This window comes from Clarias gariepinus, chromosome 21, assembly GCF_024256425.1.
Source record: "Clarias gariepinus isolate MV-2021 ecotype Netherlands chromosome 21, CGAR_prim_01v2, whole genome shotgun sequence".
NCBI classification, from domain to species: Eukaryota; Metazoa; Chordata; class Actinopteri; order Siluriformes; family Clariidae; genus Clarias; species Clarias gariepinus.
In genome coordinates this window covers 4,595,390-4,610,085 of record NC_071120.1, presented here as the reverse complement: position 1 = coordinate 4,610,085, position 14,696 = coordinate 4,595,390, and positions in this window count along the sequence as shown.

The following is a 14,696-nucleotide window of genomic DNA, read 5'->3' as shown; positions in this document are numbered from 1 at the left end:
CTTTCATAATCGCTTCTTGGAGTTTGTCAGGATTAGTGGGTTTTTGTTTGTCCACCCACCTTTGGAGGATTGACCACAAGTTCTCAATGGAATTAAGATCTGGGGAGTTTCCAGGCCATGGAACCAAAATTTCAACGTTTTGGTCCACGGGCCACTTAGTTATTACTTTTGCCTTATGACACTGTGCTCCATCATGCTGGAAAATGCATTGTTCTTCACCAAACTGTTGTTGGATTGTTGGAAGAAGTTGCTGTTGGAGGGTGTTTTAGTACCATTCTTTATTCATGGCTGTGTTTTTGGGCAAAATTGTGAGTGAGCCCACTCCCTTGGATGAGAAGCAACCCCACACATGAATGGTCTCAGGATGCTTTACTGTTGGCATGACACAGGACTGATGGTAGCGCTCACCTTTTCTTCTCTAGACAAGCCTTTTTCCAGATGCCCCAAACAATCGGAAAGGGGTTTCATCGGAGAATATGACTTTTCCCCAGTCCTCAGCAGTCCATTCACTACTTGATTATAAATAATTGTTTTGAAGGTAATATTGCTGATTGAAGACATGGGTCAAAACCGACTTGTTAACATAAGAGATAGTAACAGAAAGCTAACATAAGAGGAAGGGTGTAGACTCAATAAACTTAGTGTACATATTTTTCTAACTTTGCCGAAAGTGATAAAAAACATACATAAAAAACCCACCAAGCACAGGGAGAATGTGCAAACTCCAAGCACACAGGTAAGAAATGAAACCTTGACCTGATGATCACAGTGCTAACCACTATGCCACCATGCTGCCCTAAACATCCACAATTGTTTAATGTCTCTTGTAAGGGCCATATTTCATTCTTGTGATTTGTTGTTATGTTTATCTTATTTCAGTTTATTAGTTAAGCATTAAGCATTAAGTATCCTACATATAATTTGTATTGTGACATCATTTCATGGGTTGTTCTGTGGCATCATCCCACAGTTATGCAGTTCCATGTCTATCACGCACGTTAGTTGTAGTTGTTGTTAAGACACGGATGGATACAGAAAGGTGTGGAGCACACAAGCTTTTGACCGTAAGACAGTAAGCTAAAAGGAATACAGTAAAATAAGTTTTTGTAACTGTAATCTATTGAAGCTACAGAACACAGCAAGCGACTTGTCGTGACTACAGTGGATTTATGCAAGAAACTGTAACAACCGTTGTTTTTTGATGTTGAAAATAAACAAGAGACAAAGAAATCAACGAAACGTCTGATGTCGTCAGTGACACTGTGTAAGTAAAGACACGCGTCAGAACTTGTGAATAACATGCACCTGCACTAAAGTCAAAAGCTTACTCTGCCGCAGAAATGAAGATAAGTGATTTAAGAGTGTGAACGTGGAGTGAAGAGCGCGCGTGCGATTCAAAAACGCGCATTGACTGCCAACGAGCAACCGAAACCGAAAGCGAGAGGAGGACTTGCCTGCCTTAAACTTCACCATGTCACACGGCGAGGACAACGGCGCTATCGCCGAATCTGAGCAGGTGATGGTGCTTGACGTACTGAAGAGTGCCAGAGAAGGCAAGTGGAGTCAGTTGACTGTATTATACAATGAACTAAAGGCGCTTATGGACAATGCTTGTAATTTGCATGACATTAAAGCCAAGCGCCGCCAATACAAAGCGCTGCTAAATGACTTTATTGAAAGTAATGTAACAGTGCAATCGTGCGCAAAGGATGAAGAGCGTGAAACCGATCAGCACCACTGGTTTCACCCTAGATTAACGCGCTGCTCAGAATTCATGGTAAGAGTAAAGTCGTGGATCGCGGACACTAGTAATCGCTTTAAGTTGCCCCAAACAGGTGAAGATGGAGTTTCGCCAAACGACAGTGTGTCAATGCTGGAGCGCAAGACGCCCGCCCCCCAAAGGCACGGAAGCGTGACGTCAGCGGCATCCAAGAGGTCCTTAACGTCAGCAGCATCCGAAGCTCGACTAAAAAAGGCAGAAGCCAACAGAGCAGCTTTGCTGGCTAAAGCAGCAACTTTGAGAGATCGGCAGGCGCTGGAACTGGAGGAAGCACGATTAAAGGCCGAGGAAGAGCAGATGAAAGCACGATTAAAGGTCGAGGAAGAGCAATTGAAGGCACAACTAAAGGCTAAGCAAGCACAATTAAAGGCACAAAAGGAAAGGCTGGAATTGGAAACAGCGCTTGCAATAGCCTATGCTGAACTAAATTCTTACCAGAACCGTAAAAAACAACATCCTGCGAGACGGAGCCAGGTCGTCGAAACAAGTGGTGCATGCCCCCCGGAACCGGAGCACAACGACCACTGCAACCCCAGTTCGGCAACGGAATACCTCGAGCTGCCATCACGCCTCCGAGCAACCCACTTAAGCATGCCAGTGAGTGCCAAACCCATAATGTCAAGCACCCTAGTGGAACGGCCCACCCAAGGTAACAAACACTCACTTTACAACACTGACATAGTGGAGCCTTAGGGTAGGATGCCACGTCAGGCAGATCTTACAGAAATGTTTGCGAAGAGTCAGAGGCAACTTTCCTTACCTCCGCGCAACGTTCCTCCATTCTATGGTGACCCTCTTGAGTTCACGTCCTTTGTAAGAGCTTTTAAACATGCCATCGAAACCAAAACTGATAGCAATCTGGAAAGGCTGTTCTTTCTCGAGCAGTATACTGAAGGACAGCCTAGGGACCTAGTGAGAAGCTGCCAGCTCATGCCAGAACATCGTGGTTACGCAGAGGCTATGAAACTGTTACATGACAACTTCGGAAATAGACAAATAATCGCTACAACGCTGATGCAAAAGGCACTTAACTGGCCGGAAATAAAGTCAGAGGACGGAAAGTCGCTAAAAACTTTCTCCCTGTTCCTAGTAAAATGTTACAGTACCATGTCAGGCATTAATTACATGGATGAGCTAGACAATGCTACCAACTTAAGGAGTGTTGCCTCAAAACTGCCCTACAAGTTGCGTGAAAAATGGAGAAGCCACGTATACGAGTACGAAGAGCGCAATGAGGAAAGAGCTAAGTTCGTGCAGCTGATGAAATTCGTAGAACGAGAAGCAAAGGTAATGTCCAACCCACTTTTTGGAGACCTGAACGTTTCGACTAGTGGTAAAAAACACAGCAACAAATCCCCTTCAGGATTCAAGCAAAAAATGGAAGAAAAGAGAGGTAGCAGCTTTGCGACCGGCGTAAAACAGGTTGGTAAAAATCATAAAGACTCAATCATAGTAAAGAGTAGTGGTGCATTAGTTATTAGTGCCTTCACTAAACCTTGTGCATCCAGTGAGCAAGATCATACCCTAGACGAATGCCACAAGTTTAACAATGAGACATATAAGGTCAAATTGGACTTTCTAAAAAAGAATGGATTTTGCTTTGGCTGTTTAGTAAAAGGACATTTAAGCAAAGACTGCACGAAGAAAATTACATGTCAGTTGTGCTCAAAGAAACATCCTCGCCTGCTACACATTGCAGCAAAGGACACAGCTCAAGCGATCGTAAAGGCTGACGAAACCGAACCAGTTCAAAGATTGCCTGTTACAGCGAGTCACGAAACGAGTGCGTGTATCGGGGCTGGAGATGACTGTATTCTCTCCATAGTACCTGTTAAAATAAAGTCCAAGAAAGGCAACAAGACAGTAAAAGTATACGCCTTTATGGACCCAGGTAGCTCTGCTACCTTTTGTACAGAGTCATTAGCAAGGCGATTAAACGTACAAGGTAAGAAAATTGACACCATGTTAAGCACCATGAACGCGAGGAAACAAGTAGAAAGTTACGTGCTTACTGACCTAGAGGTTAGCAGTCTGGAAGAAAACACCTTTGTTGAACTCCCCAAAGTGTTCACACAAAAGAGTATCCCAGTCTCAGTGGAAAATATTCCACAACAGCACGACATTGATAAGTGGCCATACCTCAGTGAAGTAAAACTGCCTTACATTAATGCTGGAGTTGAAATTCTGATAGGTAACAAAGAGCACAGGCTCCTAGAACCATGGCGAGTAATTAACAGCAGGCACAATGGGCCATACGCAGTAAAGACCGCTCTTGGATGGACCATGAATGGACCTCTTCGAGAGTCGGTCGAGGAATGGGCAAGTGGGGCAAGTGAGCGTTGCAGTCAACAGAGTTTCCATCGAAAGCGTAGAACAAATGCTGATACAACAGTACAACCATGATTTTCCTTAATGGAATTGTGATGACAAAGCTGAGTTGTCACAGGAGGACTATCAGTTTTTAGACTCTGTAACTGATTCTCTGCAGTTTACCGATAATCACTTCTACATCGGTCTCCCATTTAAGAAAGCAGCTATTCAAATGCCCAATAACCGAAGCGCAGCCATGCAGCGCGCACTGAACCTCAAACGGAAGTTTAAGCATAACCGCTCCTTTTACAAAGAGTATTTAAACTTCATGAATGACATGTTTGAGAAGGGTCATGCAGTCAAGGTCCCCACACCTCACCTAAGTCGACAAGACGGGCAAGTGTGGTACATACCTCACCATGGTGTGTACCATCCTCAAAAGAAAAAGCTAAGGGTAGTCTTTGACTGTGCTGCCAGCTATCAGGGAATATCATTAAATAGCGAGCTTCTGCAGGGACCCGACCTGACAAACTCACTCATTGGGGTGCTCGCACGCTTTAGAAAAGAAGAAGTTGCCATGATGGCAGATGTGGAAGCCATGTACTATCAGGTCAGAGTTCCGGAAAAGGACACAGACTTGTTGCGTTTCCTGTGGTGGCCGAATGGAGACGTGAGTCAGGACTTGGTTGAGTATAAAATGGTTGTTCATTTGTTTGGTGCAAAATCATCTCCAAGTGTAGCTAACTTCGCCCTTAGGAAAACAGCAGAAGAAGACCGCAGCAATGCATCTGCCGAGGCAGTCAACACAGTACTTAAAAACTTTTATGTAGACGACTGCTTGAAGTCTGTCTCTAGTCATAGTCAAGCAGTTGCGCTATATAGTAATCTCACCAAACTGTGCGCAAGTGGAGGGTTTCACCTCACCAAGTGGGCAAGTAATAGTCGTACGTTGCTAGCTTCCATCCCTGAGGGTGAGAGAATTGAAGACATGAGGGACTTAGATTTGAGTAAAGACGTACTCCCTGTTGAGAGAGCTCTAGGGGTGCTGTGGTGTATTAATTCAGACAAGCTCAAGTTCAAGATTAGTTTAAAAGAGCGGCCTGTGACTAGAAGAGGAATCTTGTCAGTCACTAGTTCAATTTATGACCCTTTAGGCTTCCTTGCACCAGTCATACTGTCAGCTAAGATCTTAATGCAGCAGTTATGTAAAGAGAGACTCGCTTGGGACGATGACATTCCCGAACAATTTATAAAAAGATGGAGGGCCTGGCTACACGAGTTGCATCAATTGTCTGAGTTTAGTGTAGCAAGATGCGTAAAACCAGTTGACTTTGGAGTTACAACTACAGCACAACTTCACCACTTCTCAGATGCAAGTGAAATGGGATATGGAGTTGTCTCATATATTAGGTTAGTAAATGCTGATGGACTTACACACTGTGCATTCATGATGGGGAATTCTCGCGTAGCGCCCTTGAAACAAACTACTATCCCCCGAATGGAATTGACAGCGGCAGTGGTTGCTGTAAACAACGACAAAATGTTGAAAGATCAACTGGAAATAGAACTGCTGGACTCTGTGTTTTGGACCGACAGCACAACTGTCTTGAGATACATTGTTAATGAAAAACTTCGCTTTAAAACCTTTGTCGCTAAAAGAATCTCCATCATACGAGAGTCAACCAAGCCACAGCAGTGGAGGTACGTCAACACTTCAAAAAACCCAGCTGACGCTGCTTCCAGAGGAGTCTCCTGTGAAAAATTCATGAAAAACAACAATTGGATCCATGGTCCCCCCTTTCTTAAAACACCATGTGTAAATGGCCTGAAAACATTCACGATCTGTCGACGAAAGCGGATGACATTGAGATTAAACACTCAGCCTCAGCGAATCTCGTAAAAACTACAGAGCGCACAGATGCCGTGAGTAAACTGATTTACTATCACTCTGACTGGTATAAGTTAAAAAGATCCGTTGCCTGGATTCTTTGCGTTAAGGACATGCTTAAACAGAGAACAAAAAGGATTAAGGGACAGGCAAACAACTCAATAACAGAAAACCATAAGTCTCTAACAATTAAGGACTTAACAATGGCAGAAAACGAAGTCATTAAGTTCGTTCAAAACCAAAACTTCAAAGACGAAATTTCCATGTTACAAAAGGAGCGCCAAAAATGCGCCAAAAATGGTCTCGGGTGAGAAAAAACCTCTCGATTGGAGACGTAGTTCTAATAATCGATGGGTCTTTCCAGGGTACTGGTTTTAGTTTTGACCAGTACACATCTCACAAGTCCTTTTTTATCAGGGAACACTTTCGTGATACGTCCGACGACCCATGAATTTCTTGGAGAAGACTCCTCAATTATTAGAACTACGTCTCCAATCGAGAGGTTTTTTCTCACCTGAGACCATTTTTGGCGCTCCTGAAGCAAGGGCAAGTATTCACGCACCCATCGCTTCCAGAATAGGTCGGCAAGGTACTGAATTTGCTTCCACTTGCGACGTGCGTAAATGTCCTCTTTTTTGAAAAGACCAGGAGGCAAGTTTGGCTGTTTTTTCATCAGCAGCAGGTGGTTAGGTGTCAGGGGCTCCAGGTCTGTGGGATCGTCTGTAGCGGTGGTAAGGGGACGGTCATTCATTATAGCTTTCACCTCACACAGGAATGTATGCAAGCTCTCATCGTTTAGTGTTTGTTCTTTTAGTACAGACCTCAAGATTTTTTTAACTGACCTTATCTGCCTTTCCCATATTCCACCGAAGTGAGACCCAGCAGGAGGATTAAATATCCATTGTATCCCCTTTTGCATGAGGACGCCTTCAATTTTTGACTGATTCCACTGTTGGATAGCTTTACGTAATTCAGTCTCAGCGCCTATGAAGTTTGTTCCATTATCACTTCTCATAACTGACACCTGGCCTCTTCTGCACATGAAGCGTCGAATAGCATTTAAGCAGGAGTCTGTATCTAATGACTGCGCGACTTCAATGTGCACGGCTCTTGTTGTCAGACAAGTAAACAATACGCCATATGTTTTAACATTACTTCTACCCCGTTTGACCTCGAAGGGTCCAAAATAGTCTACCCCTACGTTAGTGAACGGTGGGTGATCTGGTGTTATTCTATCGCGTGGCAGTTCTGACATTTTTTGTTCACTATTCTTTGCTCTGATCTTTCTGCATGTCACAAAACTGGACAGAAACTTTCTCACAAGGGAATTTGCTGTCGGAATCCAGTATTTCTGTCGCAATTTTGAAAGCATATAATTCCTTCCACAATTTCCAACCTGTTTGTGAGTGTTTCTTAAAATTAGAGTTGTAGTGTGAGTCTTTGGGTATAGCAGACCTACCAAGACGTCCTCCAACTCTTAGCACTCCATTCTGCAGTACTGGATCTAGTTTGGAGAGACAACTGTTTCTTTTTACGGATGCATTACCCTTTTGTAACATGGAAATTTCGTCTTTAAAGTTTTGGTTTTGAACGAACTTAATGACTTAATTGTCCTTAATTGTTAGAGACTTATGGTTTTCTGTTATTGAGTTGTTTGCCTGTCCCTTAATTCTTTTTGTTCTCTGTTTAAGCATGTCCTTAACGCAAAGAATCCAGGCAACGGATCTTTTTATCTTATACCAGTCAGAGTGATAGTATATCAGTTTACTCACGGCATCTGTGCGCTCTGTAGTTTTTACGAGATTCGCTGAGGCTGAGTGTTTAATCTCAATGTCATCCTCTTTCGTCGACAGATCGTGAATGTTTTCAGGCCATTTACTCTCTGGTGTTTTAAGAAAGGGGGGACCATGGATCCAATTGTTGTGATTGAAGACATGGGTCAAAACCGACTTGTTAACATAAGAGATAGTAACAGAAAGCTAACATAAGAGGAAGGGTGTAGACTCAATAAACTTAGTGTACATATTTTTCTAACTTTGCCGAAAGTGATAAAAAACATACATAAAAAAACCCACCAAGCACAGGGAGAATGTGCAAACTCCAAGCACACAGGTAAGAAATGAAACCTTGACCTGATGATCACAGTGCTAACCACTATGCCACCATGCTGCCCTAAACATCCACAATTGTTTAATGTCTCTATTCTGCATTAAAAAATGCAAAAAACACGTTAATATTAATTGATCGAAAACAGAAAAATTTCACTCTGATTTAATGTTTGACAGTAAAGAAAAAGAAAAGGTTTCATGTTTTTTTCCTGAAGTGTATGTAAATATAGGATATTGTGTAAAATGAAAGTTAGCAGAGAAGGCATAGTGGCGTTAGTGGTTAGCACTGTGGCCTCGCACCTTCAGGATCGAGGGTTAGATTTTTGCCTCAGGTCTTTGTGTGTGTGTGTGGAGTTTGGATGTTGCATGAAGGAATAAATGCAAATAAAGGAATACAATCTGTATTTATTCCTTGCATGCAATGAATAGATATAGATGAGTTGTGAAAATATATGGGAGACGATATAAATAAAGTAGCAAGAATGATGTAGTTAATTTTTATTATCATTTCTCAGTTTTAAAAGCCTTAATAATGTCTTTTCAAATTTGAGTATATATATTTTTCTTTTTTTTTATACTATCTTTATCATATTAACATAAGCAATTGCATTAAAAGAAACAGCAGTAATCTTCACCCTTTCCTGCACATTATTAGTTGTTTAACTACTTGTCTTTGCTTGAAAGATGCTTTTTCCCCCCTAAAATTATCAGGTTTACAAAAGGTAAATGTTTTGCAAGCTTCAACACAGTTGAGGAGATAGCCGGCAAATAAATACCGGTAACTAGTTAAACATGTTTAGAGACATAATGATGAAGATAGTTACAAAGAAGATGGAGTTGCAATTATTCCAGGAAACTCTAATTGATCTTCTTTAGAATAATTCAGAAATGCTTTAGTTTCTCAGGAACTAGTGGAACGTTGGTGCAACTGTGCGTGTGTGAAAGATGAGATTCCATAAAGAAAGAAAAAAACTCTTATGTATTTAGTTATTCAAACATTTCCTGATGTACAGAATAAATGGTTGACTTGTGCAGTCTACCATTTATTAAAAATGTGCATAAACAGCTAACAGCATCTTACTTAAATAAATAATTATTATTTAATCCAGGATATTAACACTCTTGCCTAAAATTTAATTGAGCAGAGGGGTCCTCAAAATATGTTTAGATCAATTAGTAAAAAGTATTTAAGGAAGAATGATGTAAATGGATTAATTTTTTTTCTGATATTTTAAGAAAAGCCTTGATAGCGTCTAAATTGAGAGTAATTAATGATAATTCCTGTAAAATATGCTGTGCTATTGTATTATTTCTGCTATTTTACATGATTGCTAAATCATGTGATCAAATTCCTATGAACCACTTACAGTGATATTTACATATCTCCACTTTATTTAAACGAAAAGTTGCTTCTTTTTTGGCTGATTATTTTGGTCTGGATGTCAATTAAATGATTTATATCTAGAATTGAAACTTAATTACCATTAAAGCAAAAACTAATTCTTCACACACATAGCCTGCACCATGTGAACTTAAAAATACCTCTTAATTTTCCTGTGATCTTCTTGCCTCATAGCCAGCAAAATCTCTGATTTAAAATATAATGCAGCACTTTGACTCACACTTGTTGCCTTTGTTAAATTCAATATATAAATATAGGACTTGATGTGACTTCTGCAACTCAAACAGTCTGTCCTCTTCATTCAGGATTGTTTCAAACATCTCTAGTTTCTTACAAAATGGTAGAACCTGTACTACTGTTTGGTATGGATGCATGTTTTTATGTTTTGTACAGGATCTTTACTGGGACCAAATAATCTCCAGGAAGATATTCCAAAGTTTAAAACAGTTTACCTGACAGTTTAACCCTGTGGGAACATTCAATTGGTCATCACAAAGGAAACTTAAAAGAGTAAAGAACTAAAAAAGCTGAAAGGTGGCCTTGTAGATGGAGCATAGCATTTTAGGAAATAAATAAAAAATAACCTTAAACCTTGTTGTATTACTGTGCACACCAATAAACTAATGCTTACTCAATGGCAGCACAGTTACAGTTCCACAAAGTGTAGTTTTCAGCATTGTTAAGGCGAGAATGCATGTGTGTACATCTCAAAACCTCTATCGGTTATTGAAAATAGCGTCTATTTAGAAATATTAACACAGCGTTTTCGGAGATTTGAGCTTCAAGCAATCCTCTGGCGCTCTGCGCTCATGTACTTGACAAACGCAGCCTCACCTTGGAAAGAACTTCTGAAAACAACTGCTGGCTTTGATCTCTGCAGTTGAGGAGATAGCAGGCAGATATATACCTGTAAATGTTTAAACATGTTCAGAGACATGACGATGAAGATAATTACAAAGTAGATGGAGTTACAAATATTCCAGGAAACTGTAATTGATCTTCTTCAGAACAGTTAAGAAACGCTGTAGTTTCTCAGGAACAGGGGAACGTTGGTGTAACAGTGCGTGTGTGAAAGATGAGATTCCATAAAGAGAGAGAGAAAAAAAACTCTATTCCCGCTGAGCTTGTCTTTGGCCATAATGTATGGGGACCACTTACTGTAAGGTTCTTAAAGATGAGTTCCTTGCAGTGGGACAAAAATCAAAGACAAATATCTAGGACTCCTTCTCACAATGTCGAGAACGCTTACACAAAGCCTGTGCTTTTGCCAAGGATGGCCTTTCTCTTTCAGAAGAGAAGATAAAATGGCAATGTGATAAATATGCCATGGTGCAAAATTTTAGACCAGAAGAAAAGGTTTTAGTTTTACTTTAAAACTTTTTTTTTTTTTTTTACTTTAGTTTTACCCCGTGCTGCTCTTGGTGCTCGTTTTTTGGTCCTTACATTGTAAAAGTTCAACAAAACCGATTATGTCATTTACACTCCAGACCGTTGAAGGAAAACATGGGTCTGTCACGTGTATATGTTAAAGACATATTTAGAAAGATCAGTGAAAACTGATGGATTTCAGGATGTGACTAAAAGTTTTACAGTTAAGGAGAAATTAGCTCTTGCGTCTACTCTGCTTACTGTCCAAGAGGATGAGGAGGATAAGGATTAGAAAGGCATCATGAAATGTTCTATGGAGTCTGCTTGAATAACAGGATCGAGGGTTCAATTTTTGTCTCAGGTCTTTGTGTGTGTGTGTGAAGTTTAATTGTTGCATAAATGAATAAATATAGTTAGCAGATGCTGTGAAAATATATGGGAAATGATATGAATAAAGTAGCAAGAATGATGTAGTTGATTTTTATTATTATTTCTCAGTTTTGGAAGCCTTGATAATGTCTTGTTATAATATTTCCACATTTGGGTATACATCTTTCTTTATTTTTATACTAACTTTATCATAATAACATAAGCAATTGCATTAAAAGAAACAGCAGTAACCTTCACCCTTTCCTATTAGTTGTTTAACTACTTGTCTTTGCTTAAAATATGCTTCTTCCCCTCTAAAATTATCAGGTTTACAAAAGGTAAATGCAAGATTTTGCAAGCTCCAACACAGTACACCATATATAAATATAGGACTTAATGTGAGTTTTGCAACCCAAACAGCTTGTCCTCTTTATTCAGGATTTTTTCAAACCCCTCTTATTTCTTACAAAATGGTAGAACCTGTACTCCTGTTTGGTATGGATGCATGTTTGTATGTTTTGTACAGGATCTTTACGGGGACCAAATAATCTCCAGGAAGATATTCCAGAGTTTTAACAGTTTACCTAACAGTTTAAACCTGTGGGAACATTTGATTGGTCATCACAAAGGAAACTTAAAACAATGAAAACCTAAAAAAGCTGAAAGGGCCTTGTAGATGGAGCATAGCATTTAAATAAAGAAAATGAAAATAACCTTAAATCTGGTTGCATTAGTGTACACACCCATAAACTTATGCATAGCTGAAGCATTTTTGAGTAAGCATTTATCAGTTTCACACACCTTGACTTCTCCCTTGCAGGCATTGCAAAATAATTTTATCTATGTCAAAATGCCTAGATATCTCATGTGTACTGCTTTTGGTTGCCCCATAGACCAGACCATAACACATTATTCCACAAGGCAGTTTAGATAGATACAGTAGTTTTTTTTTCTTTCTATGCAATATATTATTATTATTTACTCATAATTAATTAATAATCTATTTAAAAAAGCCATTTGTTTGCCACCCTATTAGCAAATTTTAACAATGGTGTGTATACATTTTATATCCTCTGTATATAAACTTAAGAAATCCCAAAGAAGTTTATGTAAAAGGCGCTTGTTTTTTCATTTTATATGTGGTAGAAATTAAATTATGTAAACTCTATTCTCGAGACTCTGGAATGACACTGCTGGTCCAAACATTTGTTCCACATTGTTTTTTTTTTGTTTTTTTTTTGTTTGTTTTTTGAGAACCATAATCAACTATGAGACAACATGTTTCAGTAGAGGTGGCAGCTTCCAGTTCTCTCTGCAGCAGATCATCACCTATTTTACGCAAGAAAATCTTTTATATAGTTAAGTTTTTGCCATGACACACTTATAAACTGTTCGTTAACAACAATGTACTTTGCAATACCTTTATTCACTTTATCAATTTTGTCCACAATGAAAAATCTAGCATAAGCTTCATACTTACTGCTGCTGTGACCAACAACTTTTTCAACTGCCAATACAATATCTTCTAAAAACACACGGAAAACCAGGTGAGTTTTTAATGCTGTTTCCCTGTTACTTTGGTACATTACATGTTAAAAAACATTGCGCCCTAAGCAGCAAATGCAGGTCGACTGCCAACCTTTGAACCTGTCCTATTAACACCCACAATCTGATGCACTCACTCAAGCACTCATCGCACTCCCAGCAAGTTTGCATAAAGAGAGAGAGAGAGAGAGAGAGAGAGAGAGAGATGCTCACAGTCACACAATGAATAAGATTAATGCATATTTTGTGTACTGTAGTTTGCAGTGAGTTATGAAAACTAGTTATAATAGCATAACCAAAAGAGAAAACGGAAAGGAAACATAGACATGAGCGATTCCTTTAAGGTAAATCAACCGAGTTTAAAGAGTTTAAAGACCTTCAGTAAATGTAGCTTAATTAATTATTCAGTTATCCAAGGGCATTGTTGGCTCAGTGGTAGGTGTTTTACCTGCCATGTGAAAGGCTGAAAGCCAATGCCCAAACCCCAGCCACTGGATGCAGTGCCAGTCCCAAGCCTAGATAAAAATAAAAAAGATTGCATCAGGAAGGGCATCTGGTGTAAAACCTGTGCCAAGTTGTTGTGCAGACCGGATGGTCTTCTGTGGTGATCCCCCAGAAATGCAACAAAACACAAACATGAATCCACATAAAGCGCTTCAGTTTCAAATAATTATTCAACGCTAGACACAAACAGCAAGAAAGCATGATAATTATAATAATCATGCTTTTCTGCTGTTTGTGTCCAGTGTTAAATAACTATTTGAGCACGAATGGCTGGAAGGTCATTGGCTTATGACTGAAATTAAGCTGCTTATGTTGTTTTTCTGGGGTACTGATTTGACATTTTGTCTGCTTTGCAAAAGTCACCCCTTTTTGTGATCTGAGTATACTGTAGTATGACTGAAATAAAGCTGCTCATATCACCAGGGTTTTGAGCAAAGGGGAGATAAAAAGTGCAAAGTGTGCACCAAAAAGAGGAGTTTTATATCATTTATAAAATACTAAGACTACAAACAACAACATAGTGCAATGCACATTGTCTGTGAATGGCTTAAATGTTCGCGCTGATACAAAAGATTTACAAGAATATAGTCTCTCTACATAATCCCCCAGTACAATACAACAAACTTCTTACAACGGCACTCACTTTCATCTTGCAAAAGGCTGACAGGTTTATACTTGTTAAATAAATGCTGCCTTTGCGGCGCTGCCTGAAATGCGTGTTGACGTGAGCCGATTTATTTCAGTCATAATATACTGTAACATAATTTTGATGTGTAGTTTTTTTGTGTGTGCATAAGAATTGTATTTCAATTAATGTTTCAAAAACCATACTTCTCTCAAAAGAAGCCCTGTTTGTGTAAGAAATCTGAGTGTAAAGGTAGTAAATAGGAGTCCAGGTAAAAAAAAGGTTTTTCTCAGTATTATAATTTAGTTCTTTTGCTATAGACACACAACCAACACTTTCATGGACTCAGTTCTGTGTTCAAAACAATCTGCCAGGTTTGTTTATTCTTTCTTTTATCTGCTTTTCTGCTAGAGTTTGAATTTTTTTGTGTGTACAATTTGACATAAGTTTAAAAGTTGCACATGAATCAAACATATTTACATTAGCCACATTATGAAAGCCCAGTTTGTTCTATGACAAGAGCATAAAAAACACATAAAAATGTCTCTTGTAATCCACTAAATAAAGGCTTTGTTATATGTAAAAATACTATTAAAAAATCAGATTTTTTAACATGTTCATGGCAGATCTCTGGCCTGATCTCTAAGGTTTTCGTTTTTTTCTCTTGTGTTCTGTGTTGTTTACATGTCTGTTCGGGCACATGGTGTTTGTTTTGATTGTTCGCCTGTTGTCCTGTGTCAGATCATCATTCCATGTCGGCAGCCGCTTGCTTCCTGTCCAGTCTAGTCCAGTGTATG